The 21688-nt window shown below is 44.4% G+C and overlaps 1 protein-coding gene across 1 annotated transcript in view; it reads right to left on the minus strand.

Moving 5' to 3' along the window:
• PLD1 (phospholipase D1) overlaps nucleotides 1-18621 on the minus strand; it is a 117092-nt gene extending 98471 nt beyond the window's left edge. The window contains exons 1-2 of the mRNA XM_080604224.1: nucleotides 18530-18621; nucleotides 2628-2680 (exon numbers count right to left, since the gene is read on the minus strand). The gene's annotated coding sequence lies outside the window, so the exon portion shown is untranslated. The remainder of the gene's footprint in view (nucleotides 1-2627; nucleotides 2681-18529) is intronic.
• Between the last annotated feature and the right edge of the window lie 3067 nt (nucleotides 18622-21688).

The raw sequence follows: 21688 nt of genomic DNA on the forward strand, positions 1-21688 counted from the left end.
TCATGTTTCGATATAGCTTTCAGTAAGTTATAGCTGGGAATCCACTACATAGGAGTAAGGCAAGTTCAGTTAGGAGAAAAAGCTCTCATTTAAAGAAAAAAAAATCATCAAGCCGAAGGATTTGTAACGATTTCAAGTCAAGTGATGAGATGAAATTGTGCCTGTTACCACTCCTCCCCTGCACTCACAGCCGAGCTGTGGCCCCAGCCTGGAAGCAAGCAGCGTGCTGGGCGCTCCTAGCTCCGGCCTGCTCTCCACAAGCAGCGAGCAGCAAGAAATCCCTGAGAAATCATGACTGGCCAGTAATGAGCGGCCGAGAAGAAAGTCCTGGGTTAGGTAAGAAGCCCAGACACATCGCAAAAGGAAGCGGAGAAGTAGTGTAAGTAATCTTCTGTGAATCACCAAGCAGAACAATCATGGAAAAAGAGTTTATTATCTGATAGTTACAAGTGTTGGGGAGGGACTGGATCACCAGAGGACATCTGCACAGTGTTTTCATCAGCCTAATTGTGCCAACATTAACATTAGCCAACAGGAACTGAGCTCAGTGTATTAAACAAACTTGCCAGTGTTAACCTGTTAAAACTCTGAGTACTCCACGGAGCCAAGTCCTTCTTTGGTCCACCTGGAGCATGGCGCCGCCAACCAGAGCCATGTCCGTAATCCTTGTATTGTGGCAATTCGTAACGAGACACGGGGTTTCTACTGCTTCCAGTTCAGCCCTCGTCAGTAGTGGTTTCCAGTCCCCGCTGCCTAATGGAAGGCTTTTCTGAAGTTCTTCCAGTCACTGTTGTGACTTCATTTCCTCGCAGACTTGTGATCGCCATCACGATTGGCAAACTGGCCGGCAATAGCAGCAGAGCCTCTGCGGCCGGAGGCGCCTCAGAAATGCAGCAGGCACAAGGGTGAAGGCCCCAGGTCAGTCCCGCAGTCCTGCGGTGATGCAGAAAGCGACCCTGCCGATGTCTGCGCCGTCCCCGCGCTTTTATAACAGTGCTCCTCGGAGCATGGCCCCCACACTTCTTAGGGCGTTGCATTTGGAGGAAAATGTCGAAGACAGTGAACAGCCACAGGCTACGCAGCTTTTGGTGCTCATCAGAATTATTCAGAATTATACAAAGGCACACAAACAGTTTGTGAGTGCCCTTTTTTTTTACCGTACTGTGATAGCACGGCACTGGCATTTACACCCTCTGTTCTGTATAGCCAGAGCCTCACCGAATTCGGGTTGCTAACTATTACTGTCTGTCCCACCAGCAGCAGGGCACCAGCGGCTGAACCTCCAGAGACGTTTTGCAGTGCTAGGTCCTTGTGGACTCTTATTTCTAGCAGGATAGCCAGGAATCTCCGTGTCTTTTGTTACTTTTACCTAAGGGTGCAGCCTTTGGCTTGTGCCTGGAGCCTCTTGTTTCAGTGAGCAGCTCACGGAGAGCAGGGAACCGAACTCAACTTTCCTGATTTTTCCCTATTTTTTTTTCTCCTGTATAATCGTTGGTCTGTAATGAACTTAACAGGGGTCTTTCTTCTAAGGGCAGGCAGCAGAGCTCTGCTGTAAGGTGAGGCAAAGGAAGAAAACAGGGCTTCTCTGGAGCAGGGAATTTTCCCATGCCACGTTAAAACCTAGTCCAGCTGCAGGTCTGAACACTGGTTTGGACAAAAGCAGTTGTCTGAGATGCTCGGTAGAGAAGCAAGTCGACCAGCAGGAGAAGCAAATATTGAATCCAGCTCCAGTGTCCTCTCCCAGGGAAACAGCTTTCTCCTCTGTGACCAGGACTGGCACAGGCAGCTTCCTCCCTCGGCCTTGGTTTTCTTGGCACGTTGTTGATTTTATTGCGTAATTTTTCTCCCGATGGGTCCAATCCCTGACTTTTTTTCAAAAGTATTTGGCAACCTCTTTCTCATTACCATTTTGGTCGCCTCTGTGTTCTGGGGCTGCTCACGGGGTGATGCATTGCTGCTGGGTGACATTTGCAGACACATTACTGACAGGAACAGAGAGCCACAATGATTTCCTGAGGTGAAACTTCCCGCTAATCTGTGTGTGTCTGTGTTTATGAATGTGTTGTTTCTTATTTTTCCTTGGCTTTCGTGTGATGTCCCAGCTGTACAAATTACATCACCATCACCCTGATACAAATTCCAGTTATTCACGCTCCGGACGGCCCTGCTGCTCGTGTCTCAGGGCTGGGGCTGAGCAGTTTCTCATGGTCTCTTCCCAGATTTTGGACACTCGATCCAGGCCCATCGAGTCTGGAAATCAAGGGTTATTTTTACAGACTGCTACCAAGTACTGTGGTGGCTCCACACAGATTATTTAGAGCGCTGCTGCAGTCAGAAAATAATACGCTTTCTTGGTGGGCTTTGGGACCTATATTCCACGATGCACAGGAAACCTCCAGCTTTACAAGTTGGGAGAACTCAGCCTGAGATTTAGGAAGGGAAAAGAAGTTAAGCTGTGATTTCCCTCCTTCCTTGGTGATACCAAACACTTTGATGTTAGTACACTTGTCATTTTGTAAGAATAAATGACGCAGAAGCAGCCGAGCTGACAATGCATTTGCAGGTGACAAGTTTCGGTGTTAATGTAATCTCTCTAAGTGAGCTTTCGAGATACAGTATTCACTTACCCTGAAAAATGCTCCTGCAAAGGATGTGTTTCGTTCCTGACTCCATCAGGGCTCTGGTGAAACAAGAACGGGGTTACAGGAGACTGAGAACAAGGGGCTAAAGCAAAGATACATTACATTGTCTGGTGCTCAGGGAAATGGGGTGAGCACAGAGAGTGGATGTCGGGGGAGCGGTGCGGCTGAGCTGACAAGCTCTCCTGGAGACACCCTTCCCTAGCAGCTAGCCCACACCAAGGCATTAGATTGGAAGGACTCAGTTCTCAGCAGGAAAACAGGAGGTCCCTTTCTGTACCCAATTCACTGGATGGGGCTATGATTAAATGATAAATCAAGCCATTAGTATTTTATATTTATATAAACCATGTATTATATGTCTTTGTTTTAAATATATATTTGTAACACGATAACATTTAACAAGATAAACCCCAGTTTCCAATCCTCTGCTACTTTGCCCCCAAACTCTTCCTATCAAACCCACTAATCCAAACCAGCCTGTGTGGGCTCTCCCTCCCCACACCCCTTAGTGCTCTCAGCTTGCCCAAGTCTCCTCTTGCTCAACTCTCTGCTGAGTCTTAAAGAAACTGAGTTTGTGGACTGGAAGTGGTGGAGGAAAAATGGAAAAGAAGCAGAAGCAGCACATTGCCAAGGAGTATAAAACTTGCTATAGAAAGATTTGATTGAATAAATCCTAAAAAGTATTGATTAACAGAAAGAGCAAGCTTGAACACAAAGCAAGATGCCGTATGATGTGCATGGGAAGTTATCTTTATAGTCTTACCATCGCTAACCGCACAGCCAGCACACTGCAGCACCCTCCCATGCAAAGCTGTCTCAAAGTACTGTGTCATTAACAAAAATGACTGTAAGAATAATAAAGCTATTAATACACAACAATAGCTTAAAATAATACAAGGGCTTTTTTTTCATGTGCAGACAATCTGCTGCAGAATTAGGAAAGTAAGTTGGGATGTCCAAGCCTAGCACAGTGGCTGGTGGTAACAAGCTGAGAGCTCAAAGCGCCCTGGATAAAAGTCCTACGTGCGCTGTGCTGCATTCCTCCAGGAACCAAGGCAGGCTGGGGAGGAGGCTGCGGGAAGCAAGAAAGGCAGCATGCAAGCCAACAAGAAGCTGTTGAACGAGAGCTGTTCCGTGACCGTGCTCATTTATAACGACACTTTCATGGGTTTTACTGTCTGGAGAGGGACATTTTTTTTCTATGGAAATAGAACATGCGAGTGGAACCAAAATCAGGGAGAACAGCAAATCACACCGGCGTAATGGGACTGGCTCTTTCAGGATACCAACTACATTTTTGCTTTGGCTGCAGATCAAATTGTGGGTAGAAGCTCTCTCTCTGTCCAGATGAGTCTTCCATTTCTAGCTAGCTGCCCGCCTCGCCATTTCCGTCTAACACTTGCTAATACAGCAATGTCCTCCGTACCGTATTTTCGTCTCCCTGTCATTACTGCCTCTGCAGTTTGTCACTTGCGGTCCATCGCTCCCCTTTCCCATTCTAACTGAGAGATTCCTCGTAACAGAGATGAAGTGCTGGATTTGATGGGCCAAATCCATTTTCTTACTTGTCATGGCTTGTCATGGTAGGATACACAGTGTCACGATCGTCGTCTGTTTCTGCTGAGTCTTACAGAAACCCAGGCGTTTCCTCAGCCCCTTCTATGCACTTTGTTTACCCAACCTAAAAACACAACAAGAGTCTCAACACCCTGGACTGTCATTATGGCAACTGCCCTTTTAATTAAAAACAGAGTTCTGTACTGCATCAGCAGGAAAAAAGAAAAAAAAGATTTGTTTTCTCAATTTGATATGTGGTGTGGGACACCGACCTATGAATTTAGGCCAATAAACTTCCCTTTTTCACAAGTAGAACTTTCATTATTTCATTTTCTGTTTATAATTCTTAAAAAAATGGAAATATCCTAAAGGTAATATTCAAAACAAAAATGCTACAAAAAAAGCATAAAATATAGATTTTTTTAATGCTGTTAATTAGAGTCATAAAATTTCAGAGCAGAAAATTTCCATTTGAATGACTCACGTTATTAAGTACAGGACTGTATGTTCCCATGGCTCAGCAACCTTAGCAAATATATCATTAGTGGTCCACAGAGAGAGAAGGGATACTTTGGTGTTGGTGTTCTTATTTTCAGCAGCTTAACAAATTAATGATATAACTGTCATTAGTTTTCCATAAATGTTATCGTTACCCCTGCCAGAGTGTGATCGGAGATGCAAGGGGAAGTGATTCACATGACAGGCTGTGATTCACGTTGACTGACTTTCCATAGTCCGTCAAAATCCAATCCACATCATGAAAGACTGAGAATTATTAATATATTACATATGCTTAAGAGCCATCTCAGACAGACTCCCTGCCATGAATCGACACGTTACAATTCTTTGATATTTCCTGCCTTTTTAATGCAACATGAAACATCAATGGGAGGAAAAGTAAAAGGTGTTGGGTCTCTTGGAGCTTTCTCTGTTCAGAAGGAGGTTAACATTGCACAGCACTACTTAAATCACGGCATTAGTCTTGTGTTGGGTCTCAGAAGCACGACTGTGTGGACCTGTGCAGTGCTATTTCATGCCTATACCTGTCTGCAGGTGCTGCGATTGCGGTCTGTTGGTTTGAGTCCTCATCCTCAGGGCCTGATCCTCATCTACCTGAACATTAACAGTTCAGCTCCTCCAGCCGAATAGCTGGGGAGGTTACTGCCCACGTTACCGGTAAGCTGTGGCTGTGTATGCTCAAGTACAGATTCATATGACACAGGAAAATGCCACACGTGACAAGACCTCAGAACCCTCTTCTTCCCCCCATCATCCCTCAGCTACTTTGCCATTTATTTGTAGACCATATTGGTCCAGGCTATGGCCTGCAATCCCATTCTGCCCTCAGCCCTGGCGTGTTACCAGGCACCCAGCTGGTACTTGCTGGACCTGATCCTAACCTTTCCATGTGGATTGACTTCTTGGCCTTGGCTTTGCCTTGCTGCTGTAAGGCTGCATTCTGCTCTGGGCTCTTGGCCGAAGCTGGCTATGATCTCTGGGCCTGCCCTGCTCACCTTTTTCAGACACTGGGGGACTGGGTCCTAGTTTAATGACATAACAGATAATGTGAAGAACAACATCTTTATCTCGAATTTGCTATCTGCTAGCTTCGTATGACACCTATTAATTCCTGAAGTGACGTACAATGAGCAATCAGCTCTTATTCACCTTCTGCATGTCACCTGACACTGTAGGCTTCTGCCACACTATTTCTTCAGGCACTTTTTCTTGGACTGAAGAGTCATGGTTTACTTGTTTATTCCATCTATGCACACAGATATGTAGGCACAAGCATGCACACTCACACCCCCCTGTTTATTAGTACTGAGCTTAACTAAGAGATGAGAGATGCTCAAGAACTTGTGCCTTTGTAGCTTAGGTGATTTCGTATCTGAAGGTGTATCTTTGTTGGTCTGGTTTTAAACCCTTGCAGGCTCTGTTATGCAAATCAGACAAAAAAAGTGCAATAACATGACTTATTTAGTGATGTCTTGGCAGACCTGCTGGGCAGCATTTAGGGAAGCACTTGTTTCTCCCTGGTCAATAGGGCTGCTCTGTTATGAGATGCTTTGTTCCTTTTTCCCTTTACTGTGTAAGTGGCAATAACTTAGAGAAGAAATAGTGCAAAGTCCTAAACATTAATAATTGATCTGTACAATGCAGAATCACTATTTTTCCTAGTAATTGGTTTTTGGTCCCTACAAAGTCTTCTAAATGAAGAACAGATGAGTTATGCAACTAAAACTAAAAAGGGTGTAGATTATAGCTGACAAATCAAGCTCAAGTATTATTCCATTATGCTCCAATACATACATCAAGGTCAGTTTTTGGAGAACAGAGCACAGCCCAGGCTTTCAAGTTGGATACAGAACCAGTTGCAAAAGGAATCTACTGTACTGGGAGCTGCTGAATGCTTAGCTCGTGTTGGAGCTTGTCCTTAAAGGACGCCTGTGTGATCTGTGTGGCACGCACCGTTCCACCTGAACGTATGCACTAGGAAGGAGGTGATGGGTGGGGGGTCAGCATTCACCACTGTGTTCCTGAGGGGGACAGAGACGGGAGCAGGGAGAGGCAGCACCGAGCTCTCAGCCTGTGCAACTTGTGTTTTGTAGTAAACATCCACTAAAGTTCCCACTCCAATAATAATAATAAAAAAAAGCCTCTCTGATTTAGCAAAGAACTTACTGGCAGCTGTAAATGTGGCTTCGTGACTGAGCAGTGTCACAACAGCTCAACAGATGTCAGGACGTGAAGCTGCTGAGAGGTTTTTCTCCGGTCAGCTTAAAACTATGTTAGTTAAAATAACTGCGTCCTACCTCTGGCTCTGCAGTGACCCGCTGCTTCTGAAAGGAGTGGGACCTTTCGCCTCCCCCTGGTTTTCGAGCTGTTCCCCTGGTGACTGTGCCTGCTGTTAGCAAGCCGAGATTAACGGGCTGTCCTCTCTAACACGACACTTCAGAGAAAGGAGGACACACATCAACTGCTAGTGTGAAAACACCCTGCGCTGTGAAAACAACTGCCTCCTCACCCTGGGAGCGTAGCTGGCTGTGAGGTACTCGGAAGTGAGTCTCGTGGATGTGGCAGAGCTAGTGCTCGCTTGGTTATGCTGTCTGCATCATCTGACCAACATCTGTCAGCCAAGCTAAAGCTCTGTAAGCTTTGTGCCCTGCTACTACTGCTCGCGGCACAGCATGGCCGAGGGGGAGGTCAGGGCTGCAGCGCTGGTAGTGAGCTCCTGCTTCTCGTCAGCTAGTTGTAGTTTTTCCTCATTATTAGCTACTAGTATAAACAAAAAACAGCCTCCATGGCAATGTAGCCATTTACTTTTCAACTTCTCAAAATAGGAATAATTTAACGTTTTCTTTTTCTTCCCATTTTATATTTTAGAAGCTTACACAGGCAAATGTGGGCATGTTCTGGCAATTAATAATCAGCTGAGTCAGAGGTCTTCGAGGGAGCTTGTAATAAAGCGCCAGGAAGGATCTTCCTCTTTTATATTTAAGTTCTTGTATCCGGAGTGAAATCTGCACTGCTCAGCACAGCAGCTTTGCCTTTTTGGGATATATCAAACAGATCCATGTGATTGTTTCAAATGAGATGCTTTTCCTATTGCCTTTGACAGTTAAAAATGAGGTACCTCGGTTTTTACTAGCTGCAGTGTGAGCTGTACAAGTCTGAACCGGTGAACCTGCCCCCAGGGCGTGTTCCACCAGCCTGCCTCTATGCGCCCTACAGCTACACCAGTCCAATAAATTTCTTCTAGTTTAGAGTAACTAACAAGCAAAAAGATCAATTGGTTTATGTTGGGAATGGGATGTGAATACGTACTGATGGGTCACCCCAGTTCTCCAAACCCTGCTTTCCTTGTCTCCTTTCCCCGTTCTTAGGTGGGCTCCTTGGCTGCAAACCAGATCCCTCCAGCAGGAAAACGCAGGCAGAGACATGTTGGGGAAGACTTCTTTGCAAAGGCTCTGCCTCTGCTGCACAGTACCAGGAAAATAAGATTGTATGACTCTTAAAAATGAAGGACTTGTTCCTATAGACCTTTGTCCATGACCCTAAATACCCACTTGCAAATGCACGAGTGGAATGGCTGAACGTGATGCTAGCAAAAACTGTCATAGTAACAGCACGAGCACCTACACGCCCATTTGAAGCATACACTTCATTATTTTTCAGGGTAAAATACTTGACCTGAAGTCACGATGTGGGGAAAAGGATCCTGAAAATACATAGGCTAAATCTAGGCTCAGGACTTGAATTTGGCTCTGCCACTTCACTGCCATGAGTCAGGTAAAGGATAGTATGAGCAAGGGCATCACTTAGCTCAGTAAGCTGACACAGTTCCTTACAGACGTTATCATCCCGGCCTCCTTATCTGGTGCCATCTGCTCAATTCCAGTGATATTTTTAGCGTGCGTTCACAGAACAGTTTTTCCAGTCTGGCTGCCTGACCCTTCGGTCTCCTAACAATGCAGCTGCAATGGAAGTGGTGCACAAGCAAAGGCTGTCAGTGAAGTGGGATTTCTTCCAGATCCCAGAATAACCCCCAAATTTGACCAATCCTGTCCCCTTGGAGCTGTTTTCTAATGACTCAAGCTGGGAGGCTTTTTCTGTAAGGTTCTATTAACCTATAAATGGCTGCAGCTCAGCTTTGAAGTTAACACTTCATTAAGATTAATTGGGGAAGTTCACACCTCTGCTGGGAGTTTGTCTAGCAGACTCAGCAAGACAGAAGTGCGCTGATTTACACACTGATGCCTGGCGCTGTAGCCACACAGGCAAGGGTAGCGACTGGCTAAAGAACTGTGCAAGAGCTGAAAAATGACCCTGCTTCCCTGGGCTTGGCTCCTCCTGAACCTAATAAAGCGAGTGGAAGCTGATGGCAATGGTCCTGGACTTGCAGTACACTTTCAGGTGCTGGTCCCAGGGCATTAAATGACCAGAGACGCAGATTAAACCTTTTTACTGGTGGTGGATAAACAAAGAGGTAAAATTTTCCATTCTGCTGCTGCTGCCCAGTAGGAGCTGGAGATTATTCACTGTGAGGAGAAGGGAAGCAGGGCTGGAGCCTGCTGACAGAGGCGGTGTCCGGTGCACCGTGTCCATGGGAGAGCTCCCAGGAGGATGAGGGAGGAGGAAGGCTGTGTAATTCTGTCTCTTCCCCATGTGTCAGGCCATGTGACGGGAAGGATGAACCCTGCAACGCATCAAGTCCATCAAGGACGAGGAACGCCAATGCCCTTCTAGCCTCGGGTGTATCTGGGAGCATTATTGTTGCCTTCAAACTGGTGGTGCTTGCAACAAGCAGAAATCAAAACTGGAAACAAATCAAGTAGGCTTTAAATTTCTTGTCTGGGAGGAAGTTTTTGAAAAGCTTTACCTGTCAAAGTCCTTTTTTTTTTTTTTTAATGGAGATAAGTGTGTGTCAGCATCTTCACCAAAAAAGAAAAGTACAAAAACAATCAACAGCCCCTACGTCACGCTTGCAAAGGAAAACAGGCTGAAATCTCTAGCTGCTCTTCTGTCCTCCCTGGCTCTGCTGCTGCCAACTGCCCCTTGCCAGAATCCTGCTGCTCCAGCTCAGTGTAATATCTCAGTGCAAATTACAGAGAGTTTTGGTTAATATGCCCGACCTTAAATTGTGGTCCGGGCAGGTGTGCTGCCAGCTCCGCTAGAGGCTGTAGCCTTCAGCAGCGAGGCAGCACAAGTCCCTGCAGTTTCCTCATTTTGTCTTTCTCCACGTGATGATTCTTTCAGTCCAGTAAATCAGCAGCGGCTGTCTGAGGTCAAATGGTCATTTCTGTAGGATTTGTAGACGATGGGCATTCAGAGTGTCCCACGTAAAAGAAACTCTCAAACAAATGGACACTTAACCCATACATCAAGTCATGAGCAGTTACTTGTTCACGTCTGGGATACACCTGATTCGCTGTGGTGGTGTGTTTGTCCTGCTGAGGACGAATAGCTGTGACCAGTAATACCTTAAAATCACCATTTTCTGACACACCCCTACACTAAAATAGCAGAGGTAATGATGGTTACAACAGCACTTGGGAAGAGCTGCGTGGTGAAGCCCTTCTCTCTTGTCAACGCATGGAGAAATGGAGTTTCAGAGCTACGACGGTGTCATGCATGGCATAGTAAATAAGTCAGATCTTAGACTACGTCAAAGTTCATATGCAGAACAGATCTTGCCTGTACTCAGTTCTCATTCTGAAGAGCAGACGAGCTGTGAAGCCCCACACAACGCTGCACATAAGCCACAGCTGAAGTGGTTTAAGTGAACTCTCCAATCTAGCAGTGGCTACCTTCCACAGCAATGACAGTGTGGTGCTTTCCATAATACCGGGTCAGCATTTTGAAAGGGTTATGATTAGCTGTGATATGACAAAATAAACAATGGTGCGTAGTGTTTGCACAACGGCTTTCATACTTACTGCTTTGTGCAAGATAAGCTTGTGGCCTGAAGCTAGGAGAAACATCCCTTGTAGCACAGTCAGCTTCTTTGATACTTCTTTATCTTTTTACTGTGTTTATTGCTGGCAGAAAACAAGAGTAAATGTATAGATAAACTTCAGGGTCTTATCATCTTGGCTAGAGGGATAATCCTGGCTCCATTCATGTAAACAGCTACATTCCTTCTGATTCCATTTGGACCGGGGTTTCATCTCCTTGCATACTTTTTTTCCTCTATTTGCAGTCCTTGAAGTAATTAGACTGCTGCCTACCACCTGCATTCCACCGGGTGCAGGGATTGCAGCTGAATGCTCAGCAGAGCTCAGAGAGAAATGTCCCCACCTTAGATGTTCACATCTGTAGTGTTTCTGCGGTGGGGGACCCGTGAACAAGGACAAAAACTCATCTCACAGGAGGGAGCTGCTGGGGGAAACGGCAGCTCTGGCTGCAAACCTGTCCTCTGATGTGGCTGCTAAAATAGGCCTGGTTCCCTGCGTTACCAGTGGAGCACAAAGTCCCATATCTGACGTCAGACAGACAGAGATGAGCACTACATCTTAAAGTTTTAGTATCTCTTTTTTTTCTATGGGACTGGAACCTTATTTTAAAAAATAAATAGATAGAAAGTTAGCAACCAGGGTTCCACTGCCCTACTTCTACATATAAATCGTCTGTCTGTTGTGCTATCATGGCTTCATAACTTGTAGGGATATTTCCAGCTCCATGAAATGATCTTTGGTCTCTATGGCTCACACAGGTGGAAATTCAACATATACACTTATAACGCCTATTTTTTTCAAAACGTTTCCTATTTTTCTGGACAAATATTTGTAGAAATGAAGGTTAAGACACTGGCTCTACAAGAGCTCGAAATCCTCTACTTGTTTACAGGTCAGATACAGTTCAAGCATCCACAGCACAAACCACCCTGCCACTGACCTTAGCTGGCTGGTGCTCCCAACCACGATCACTTTAATGGGGACTGGGCTATATGTAGAAGTAGTCTGTAGGAGTCTGGGCTCTCTGGGTGTAATGAGAGGTCCTGCTCCACCTCCAAAGTAACCCAGAGCTCCATGGTAGTTCTAATTTCTACCTCCTGTGTTATTAACATTTGGAAGGCCAGATTTTAGCTACCTGAGTCTGACTTGAGAGAGGTATCCGGCTCTTGAAGGTCACGCAGAGCTACTTACAGGTCAGCCTCGAAAGGATTCACTAGCCCAGGCTGGGCTAACCAAGTAAGATCCCTTCTGACCAGAAGACTTCATGCGTAAGGAAGCAATGTCCTGTGTTACACGATCCATCAGTAAGACGGCACTTCCCCAGACGTAATGCCCTTGGTAGCATCGCAGGGGAGCTTTGCTTCTCTTGGACTCTGGTGGTAATGACCTGCAGCATTGGTTAGAGTTGCTCCTACCAGGGCAAGAACAGGTGCGTTTCTGCTTTACTTAGTTGAAAAGAGTCCCTTCCTGCACCTTCTGTCCAGTGGGAAGCAGCACGTGTCCCTTCAAAAAGCTCTGTCAGTTTGTGGGGCGAGAGCAGAACTCAAATACTGCAGCTGAGCTGATTGCCCTGAAGATCGGGAGGAGTCCCATGGGATGCAGGCAAGGTGGAAAAGCACTGCTTAACTGACCTGATAGACTGCCCCAACAGAGTCTTTATTCTAAAACAGTTTTCACATTTACTAATATAAAACCCTAAAACAGTGGTGAAAGACTGTTCTCTTTGTTTGTTTGTTTGTGTGTTTTTTGGAGGGGCTGGGGAGATTGGGCATGGGGCAGAATTTGTCTAGATCACCCAACCTGAAAATGTACGTCTGTGAAATCAGTCAGGAAAGTAGCCGAATTCCTTGCTATAGCTCTTGGAAATTGTTATAGAAGGAAAGCCAGATTATTTCTATAGAGGCTGTGTTATCATCAGAAATGGTCTGGAAAAAGCATGTTAAGATCTGTGTTTGATTTATTCTAGGACCTGGGGTTCAAGTTCAAATCCAAATCAGGATTAAAGAGGATTAGAGTATTCAGCAGGAGATCTTGGCTTCAAATGACAGAAACAGCGAGAGATCTAGCTGGCTTTGGTGATAGGCCAGGTTCTTAAATCACCTTGATTTTGCACACCTCTTCTTACAGATAATTGAAGCCATATTGTGTTACATACATGTGGCATAAATTTCTATTGATAACATGTGTTTACCTTGAGAAATTATATTTGTGCCCTGTAACAGAGACAAAGAAGCTCCTTCTTTGAATCCGTGATATCCTCCTTCCAGCTCCTGTCAAACAGCAGAGGCCTAATTTGGATTCCAGTGATGAGGAATAACCTGATATTTTGCTTACGTTAGGGAATGAAAGGCTAATTCTATACATCAATTCTATGCTGCTTGCTGGTTTGTTGAAGGCATTTTACCACACAGATGGCGAGGGATTTTCAAAAATACAAGAGAGGCCTGTATATTGTTTGTTTTAACTTTTTCTTTCAACTTTTTTTCATTAAGTTCCCAGATGACTGCACACTCCTGAATGCAGCAATCTGTTTAATCGAGTTTTAGCCTTCCTTTTCCTGTTTTGCTGTGTACTTTTTATTCCATGCCAGTAGCTATTGAGGCAACACTGTGGATCCATTATCTGTTTCAGGCCTCTTGGAATATATGTGTTGGCTTTGCTCTGTGTGCATGCATGAGAGAGATGGAATAAACATACATGTGGCCAATTAGTACACTTAAATTAATGAAGAGCAATCTATGAAACTCCTTTTCCTGAGAATTTGGAAATACCGAGGATGTTTGCCATGTAGCCTTCAAAAACTTCAAACGCAGCTATAAGGTCACAGTCTAATACTCCCTTCTGTATACTTACGCCTTTTCTAAAAATATTTCCCAACTTAATCTTCAGTATATGGAACAGGAGGGCAGAGGGGGGACTGCAGTGTTTACGACCAAAGTGCAAAGACGAGGAAGAAAATTAAACCCACAAAAAGCAAATCTTTTGATCTCTGCCTCATTTTCCTCATTATAAACTTAACAGTACCAGCAGTTATGTTTTAACTAAACACTGAGTTTATGGACCCATGACTCTGTCTATAGATAACGGAAGGTCAAGAGGAACTCTATTTCTGCCTTTGCTTTTGCAGCTTTTCCTTGAATTGGGACACCCAAACAAGTCAGTGGGAGTCTAAACAACACCGCTGGTTTGGATGGGTCGCTCCTTGTACTAGGTAGGACATGATCAAAGATGTCTGCTCTGGAAATACGCAATCCTGATAGAAAAGTCTCGGTAACATCACAGGTAGAAAGGCCTCTCATCCTAACAGAGCCTCAGCTCGTGCTACGCGTCCCGAGAGCCAGCAGTGCCCAAGGGACTCCCTGAAGGGTTGTTTCAAAATGCCAGCCTCTCACATCGCATCCTCCACATGCAATGACTGAAGTCTTCAGGAAACTCAAGTGCACCAAGAAAGCATTTTAGTTATGCAATGAGGAGGTCAAAGACAGATCAGAGCCTCCAAAGAAGAAATAAAATATGATCTAGTCTGCAACAGGTACTGGGACCATCCAAAACAAAACAAAAAAATCTTCTCTGGGCTTTTTCACACAGCACAGAAAAAATAATGTAGATTCTCCCTGAAACCCCTCTGAGGCATATAAATAATTATTAGCTCAGCACTGGACACCAAGGAGGACTTGCGTTAGGGCAACGCGCAGAGGACAACAGCTCAAAGGAGTGAGTCTACTGCAGAAGCAGGCATGTCCCTTATCACAGCTAGTCATTTATAATTTAGGGACTACGTTCACAACTAGTTCTGAACTGGTTCCAAAAATAAAAGGAAAAGAAAAAATAACAGTTCCCGAGAAGTCAGTGTTCTGGCTCTGACTGACGTTGGCTACAAACATGCCTGGGTGAAGAGCACGGAGCTGAATCTGGAGTTTAAGCACAGACAGGTCTTTTCAAAGAGTCCTGCAGTTAAGCAACACTTTTCACCCTTGGGAAGTCTCCCTTCCAAGCACTTCCATCATTCCACATGGGCTCCTTTCAAAGTAAGCTGTTGGCTGTTGCCAGTGTTTTTTCCTTCATTTTTACTCCTTTTGAAGATTTTGGGATGTCTGGGGAAGCTGCTGCATTCATTTTCCCAGGCGTTTCAAGTTCAGAAATGCTTTCACCTGAAAAGGTTTTATCCTGATGGAGAATTAATTCCAGCTTTATTTGTGGAAGAAAGTGATCTGTATACAAAGTGAAGGATGACCGGCTTCTTTTCAGAAGCAGCAATTCTGAACTGAGATCTGTTCGGGCATTCCGGATATCTGCATGTCAACGTGCAGAAAAAGCAAGCAAATCTAAATGAGTGTTCCTGAAAACAGCACGGGAAGGAAAATATTTTGCACATACCCTAAAAAGACCTGTTTATAAGGCTCGGGACAGCAAGAGCCCAGTACCAGCCTAGATGACAGAGAAGTACTGGACTTCCACAGCAGGAGATGAGAACTCGCCGGGTTTGGCACCCTTCCCTCCTGGGTCACAGCCGTACCCAGGGCAGCTGGCCGGGCACCGTGCTGTCACCTGCTGGTTCTGCCATCAGCACCAGAGGCAGCACGGTTCACAAATATACACTAAGAGCTCTCACAAAGTAGATGTACTGTTGACTCTATCAGAAGAGATTTATAATTAGGCTGACCCTTCAGCTATGAGGGAGAGTTTGGGGGCAGGGGAAAGGATGGATGGATGGAGAGTTTGCCAAGGATCAGGACACAGAAGTTGAGAGGAGGGCTAACAGGCAGCAGAGGAACTAGCGGAGTTCTCAAGGAAAGATAAATAATGGATAGATGCCACAAAGACAGAAATATGCAGCTTTTGCTGTCTAGAGGAAACAACTATTTATACTAGCCATGTACCTACAAGCCAAACCATCACGATCAGACTCTTCCTGCTTAGATTCCACCAAGATGCCTAGCTGAGTGTTTTGTTTCAGCTGCACCTCAGCATCCAGAAGCACTTAAGTTTTAGAAAACTCCTTCAGGTGAAATCAAGGCTGCATAAATCTGAGCTGAAACGCAGGAAGCCTTCCTGAACCCCACGCCGTGCGGTTTGCGCACCCATGCATGTGAGTGCACGCATGTGCTCATCGGGGAAACAAAAAGGAGGAACTGAGGCAGCAGACACATGACTCAGGGTGTGGGTGAGACTGGAAACATAACCCCGGGATTGCGGGATTATCAGCAACCTCAGATCTTCGTTCTGTAGCAGCTGGGCCACCTCCCAGCACAAAATGCTGCAGGCAACGCTTGTGCTCAGGAGTCAGTTACCTATGGGAGCAGGTAGGGGATTAGTGACCTGCTAGGGTTTCATGTCTGTCAACAGGGTGAACACTGCAGCTAGTCAGAAATATTTAATGAGAGGAAATAATGCAGCTTTTTCTGTTCCACACCGCAAGTCCCTTGTAGCTGAACTGAAGGGGAATTGTTTCTCTTTGACAGAACGCAGCGTGCGATGTGCCTGCAGGAGATGTGGCTCTAACTCGTTACCGCACGCGTCGGGCGGCATTGCTGCGTGCTGGCTGAGCCTCCAGCCTTCGTCCCCCTCCTGCCACCGGACTGCAGCACACCACCCTGCGCTTGTGCCACTCAGTCTTGTGCCATGTGAAACCAGTCGGAGTTATCTGGCTGGAGGGAAGAAAAAAAAAACCAGCACATTCTTAGGAATGCTGTTCTTCAGCCAGATCAATTTCCTGACCTGACTCGCAGCGCTGATGTGAAAAACAGCAGGGCTGGCACAGCCGGGAGGGCAGCACACAGGGGTAGGAACCGGCAGAGAAGAGCAGTTGTGTCTTAACTCCGAATTGCTGCCGAAGACTTTGCACCATGAAGCTACAGCGGAGCTGCAGTCTGGGGGATAAGGCTCAGCCGAACCAAACGTGTGTTCTGGGCGACGCAGAAATACCGCAGCTCTTTTTTTACATCCGTCTTTGAAGTGAGGGGCATGAACTTCGGCTTGCATTTTTCACCCAGCGAGATCTTACTATTCCACTAAACAGCTTATTTCCACCAATGTAATTAATCAGGAGATGGCAAACGCTCACTTTGTTTCATCCCAGGTTTAAAATCCTATTCATCTCCCTGGCCTGTGGAGGCTCTCCCCACATGGCGTGGTATGGGCAGCGCATGTGCTTGTGCTTTCAGTTATCGGCTCCACAAACACACATTCTTTAAAGAAACATCCTAAAGCAAAAACTAGCTTGTTTTACAATTTACCTGTCTAGAATCTTGTCTCCACTCTCTCAGCTTTCATTCTCTTAACCTGTTTCTCTGTCTCTCAGGTGTCCCAAGTGAAAAAACACCTGATCGTTTAATCAACGTATCAAAAAAGGTCATTTTTCTGTTTTTAGCAATACCTTTTGACTTCTTAAAATGTAGCATTTGCATCCGTTCAGTGTTTTTAACTTTAAACACCTTTCCTTCATCCCCTGATTAACCGAAGTAACTTTTTATAAGTTTTGGATGCATAATTTACAGATTACAAGAGTTTCCCCTTTTAAATTCACTTGATTATATTAAAATATTCAGGTGCCATTTTTTATCACTAAAACGGAGTCACAGATCAATGAATGGAAGCGAGCGGTTTTCAGGATCAAGTTCAAGCTTGTAAAGGGATGAGCTACGACAACCTTTAAAAAAATATCTGTAGCTAACATCTTTCCCCAACAAGAATAGCTGTGGCTCTCTCTCTCCTTTCAGTTGTACTGTTATACAAGAAATATAAAGTAAAATATGGGAATATCTTGAGTATTTGTTGAAATCAACATCATTTTTCATTGGAGTTTTCTCTGTGCCAGACAGAACTATACTTTTTCCAAACAACTGCATCTTGGCCCCTGATCCTGCATGTGCTTACTTGATTATTCTGAATGCTCCAGTGTACTCTCGTAACTGTCTCACAGAACGAGCAGCCTCATCTACTTTGAATGCTAATCTCTGGGTGAAGTCAAATATACGTACACGTACCCCCAGCCCTCTGCAGGACTGATGCATGTTAGGGTTATGAAGATTTTAGTGCCAGTCAGGAGAAACGATCAATATCATTTCAGCGTTGCTTCCAAGGAGCTGCACGATTTCACGTGGTATTTGTGTGAATCCCACTACAGAGGTGCTGCAATCCCTATTTTACAGCTACAGGAGAACTGAAACACCAAAGGACTAGGGGACTGCTGTGATGACAGTAAAAGCGTCTTTTGGACAGGGATTAAAAGTGCTGCCATATGAGAGCAAGTATTTACTTGGTCTGAAGTCTCTCTGCCAGCTCCAGTTTATTTAAAAAATTCTGATGGATTAACTCTGAACAGCCAGGCTTCGTGCCAGATCAGGCACTGTCTGTCACTGCTGTCCCAACTATATCTTTAGTCCCAGAGCAGATGCAGGGTTAGCGCAGAGGTGTCAAGTTGACATGAAGTGTATCACGGACTCCGACACCTTCAGCAGACATGCCTGCTCCAGGATAAATATGGAGAAGAAATCTCCAGCGTTACTGCTCTTGTAACCGGGGCTTTACAGCCTTGTCTGAGATGGAGCCTGCAGTAAGGGAGATGGTGGCTCTTGGAGCTTCTTCTCCCTTTCCTGTTCTCAGTCAGCAGCAAGTAGAGCTGGGAGGAACCACGGAGTTTGGTCGGACTGGATGATGTTTAAGGTGCCTTCCAGCCCAGCCCATTCTATGATTGATTCTGTGAGTTATAAATGAGAAAAACCACAGACTGCGAGGCACTGAGGATGCTCTGAAATTGAAGCTCCTCACTGAGGGACAAATAAGGACCAGAGGAAGTGAAGCAGATTGCTGAAGGCATGGGGAGAGAGACTGAGGCAGCTAGAGAAAAGACTTGTTAAGTGGTTCTCTTACGAGCATTTCCAAGTGTCTGAGCGTAAAACCCGTCGGAAGCGCAGGCACTATCATGGTGCCAGGCTGCAGCGAGGCCGAGATCTCGGCTGGGGGCTCACAGTCGTGAGGGTTGCAGAACTCCATCATGTGTGTGCCTGTCACGGAGAGAAGGGTTATCCATGCACACCCAATTATCTGCCACCTGTTAGTGTTCATATTCAAAGCTATTTTTGATCGAGGCATTTAACAGCCTTGCGTAGGGAGGGGTATAAGGGGTATAAACTTCACTGGGGACTTCCTAAGCCCCTTCTGCCTTGATGTATGGGATAGCACCGTGTTGAGACAACTGACAGGAGAAGTATTAGGCACATCTACTGCCAGGGAAAGGATGAGTCTTCCTCTACAAGAGGTTTTTCATTCATTCTGAAACGTCTATTACATGTATTTACTCTTTACTGCATATGGCATAAGTTTTATAACAGTAGTAATTGGCATTTTTATCGCATCTTTGCTCCATAACAACTCTTTTGTAGATCACAAAGCATTTTTTTTAAATAACAATCAATGAAGCCTCCCATAATCGTTGTGTGGGTAGCGAAAGTTATTGTTTGCTTTTCTGTCACTTCAAGATTTGTCTAAACCATTTGAATCTTCAAGGTTTAAAAAAAAAATGAAAGCAGAAACTTGTGAAGAATCCATTTATGTTATCTGAACACCCTACGATCACACCTCCAGCTCTGTGGCTGGCTTTCAAGTGAAACCTAAGTTCATCTTTGACCTATCAGCCATCAAATGACTCAGGACCTACTCACATAAGAGACAATTTCACTTCCATTGCACATCACAGCTGTGGTCTGCAGGATGCATACAAGAAGACAGGAGCTCGCTGCCTATACTGGCTTTTTCAAAGTGGTTGCTCTTCTCTTAACCAAAAATAATTTGAGGTTTTGTTGATCTGTAGGGCATGCTGCAAGATCTTTATTTTGTTGAAAAACAAAAACAAATAAATAAAGGTGGGTAGAATTTGGGCGTGATTGTGTGAAAGAACATGACCGAGAGTTTAAGCCTGGCTATTTGTTGTAGATAAAAGAAGTAATGGAAATGTAAAATAAGCATTTTTTTTTAAATCATTCTAGCCTAAGGCACAGTTAGCTGAAGGGATTTTTCCAAGGCCATACCAGAACATTTGTATGCCAGACTCCATTATTTATCAACATGAAACAGACATATTATCTCAGGCATCACGTTTTAAGTCTGGAAAAGTTAGCAACTTGGTAAATCATTTTCAAAACTTGACTGCTTTTCAAAGTAATATTTTATGTATTTTCATGCAGCTTTGGGGAAGCTCTAGGAAAAAAAGTCATTGACTGAGAGGAACCTAAAAACTGTCTTACATCATCCCATGAGTTCTTTGAGATAGTATATTGAAACTTGGTGATACATTTCTCATAAGTGTCTTGCACCTGGCATAAAGGAATGTATTTCCTTGCAGATATATAAAGATTTGGAGGAGATCCCCTTTGGAAATCACACATTTCCAGGTGGCTTTGTATGTTGGCATGGATGGGCGCCTCCATTCAAAAGCAGTGAGTCCTCTGCTCCCCCACTACTAAACGCCATCTTCTGTCACCCAGGGAATTGGAGATGCTCACTGCTGGCTAGGAAAAAAAAACAAAAAAAACACCTCGTCTAGGTGTATTTTTGCTGCATTTGTGACTAAAAATACATTTGGCCAAATCCAGAAAGCAAAGGGAACCTGCAGCTGAAGCACAAGTGCACGGCAAGGCAAGAGGCTCCTCTGGATCTGAAAGTGCTGCGAGGAGGCTCTGCAATGCCTCGCTGTGATTTATGGTGATCCTGTGATCTGGGGTCTAAGCTGCCACTGGAGAGTTTTATGACTCTTCTGTTGTTTTAAAGTTATTTGTGCATTTACTGTACGCTGCTGTACTGTATTTTTATCTTTGAAAAGCCAGGCTTCTGAGCCACCAGTGTAGCTTGCTAATCACAGGCTTGGAAACTCCTGAACTGTAACTAGCAGTGTTATCTAAGTATTCCTCTTTTTGTTTTTCCCAGGTGCTTTTTAAAATTACTTTTGGGAAAAATCAGTAATAACCTTTGTTTTAAAAGCCTGTATGTGATGTTTTGCTGTTCCAGAGCCAATCTGCTGAGTCACTGATAATAGTTTAATTCGAAACTGGCAACGTTTCTTGTCGATTGCTCTATAGACAAAAATCTCCACATTGCATATGCATGTAATTAACAGTAGATAAGGCTGTTCTATTTAAAGGCTGTAAAAAGAAGAAAAATCCTTCAAGTTGTACCCTGATTGATTCTAAATGAATATGAACTTTTGACAAAGCAGTCTGTAAAATGCAGTATAGAGGGAAAGGCTTTCATGATACCACTAGAGAAGTCAGAATAAAAAGCAGAAACTACTTAGGAATTAATTAGAAACCTTAGAGGGAGCTGGGAATAAACCCCCCTGTATAATGCTTCTACTCAGCAAGAAAAATAAATGTTTACTTACGAAAGCGTTTATTTCTAAATTATCAGGTGTGGCTGCCTTTACAGGAAAGCGTGTGCATAACTGGCAAGGAAAAAGAAAAAAAAATAACAGGAAAAATAAATTCTGTCAGTAGGAAGGATATACAGCACAGAGGAAAAATACTGTGATAGAAAAGGGCAATGGACGTTTACTGGTACGTACAGAAATGACAACATCTGAATTTTTTACAGAGGGCAGAAACTATTAAGCGTATTTTAAGTTACTCCTCCTTGTATTTTCTCCCCCCCCTTTTTCCTTTGTAGTTTTTTTTTTTTTTAATGACAAGAAAGAAGATAAATTGCTAGTTGTAAAGAGTGCTGCAGGGGAAACGCTGGGGATATAACCACCTAATTATGAATTTCCTGAATGTGCAACATGACCAGGAGCAACTGGACAGGATTAGCATTGTATGTTTCATCTCCAGCTGTTTCATGAATACCAATCTACAAAATCTTCCAAGAAGAACATTTTTTCTGTGGCCCTACTTTTGGCTTTAACAATGCAAGCAACACTGCTTTGTTTTCTTTAGACACCGAACTGAAACAAGAGCTTTCAACAAACAAAACCAAACCAAACCTAAGGAGCCAAAGAACTGCACAGTGTTAAGGAGATTGAGCTGAAATATTTGTAGAATA

Source organism: Anser brachyrhynchus (assembly GCF_964034855.1).
Source record: "Anser brachyrhynchus genome assembly, chromosome: 9".
Classification (NCBI taxonomy): domain Eukaryota; kingdom Metazoa; phylum Chordata; class Aves; order Anseriformes; family Anatidae; genus Anser; species Anser brachyrhynchus.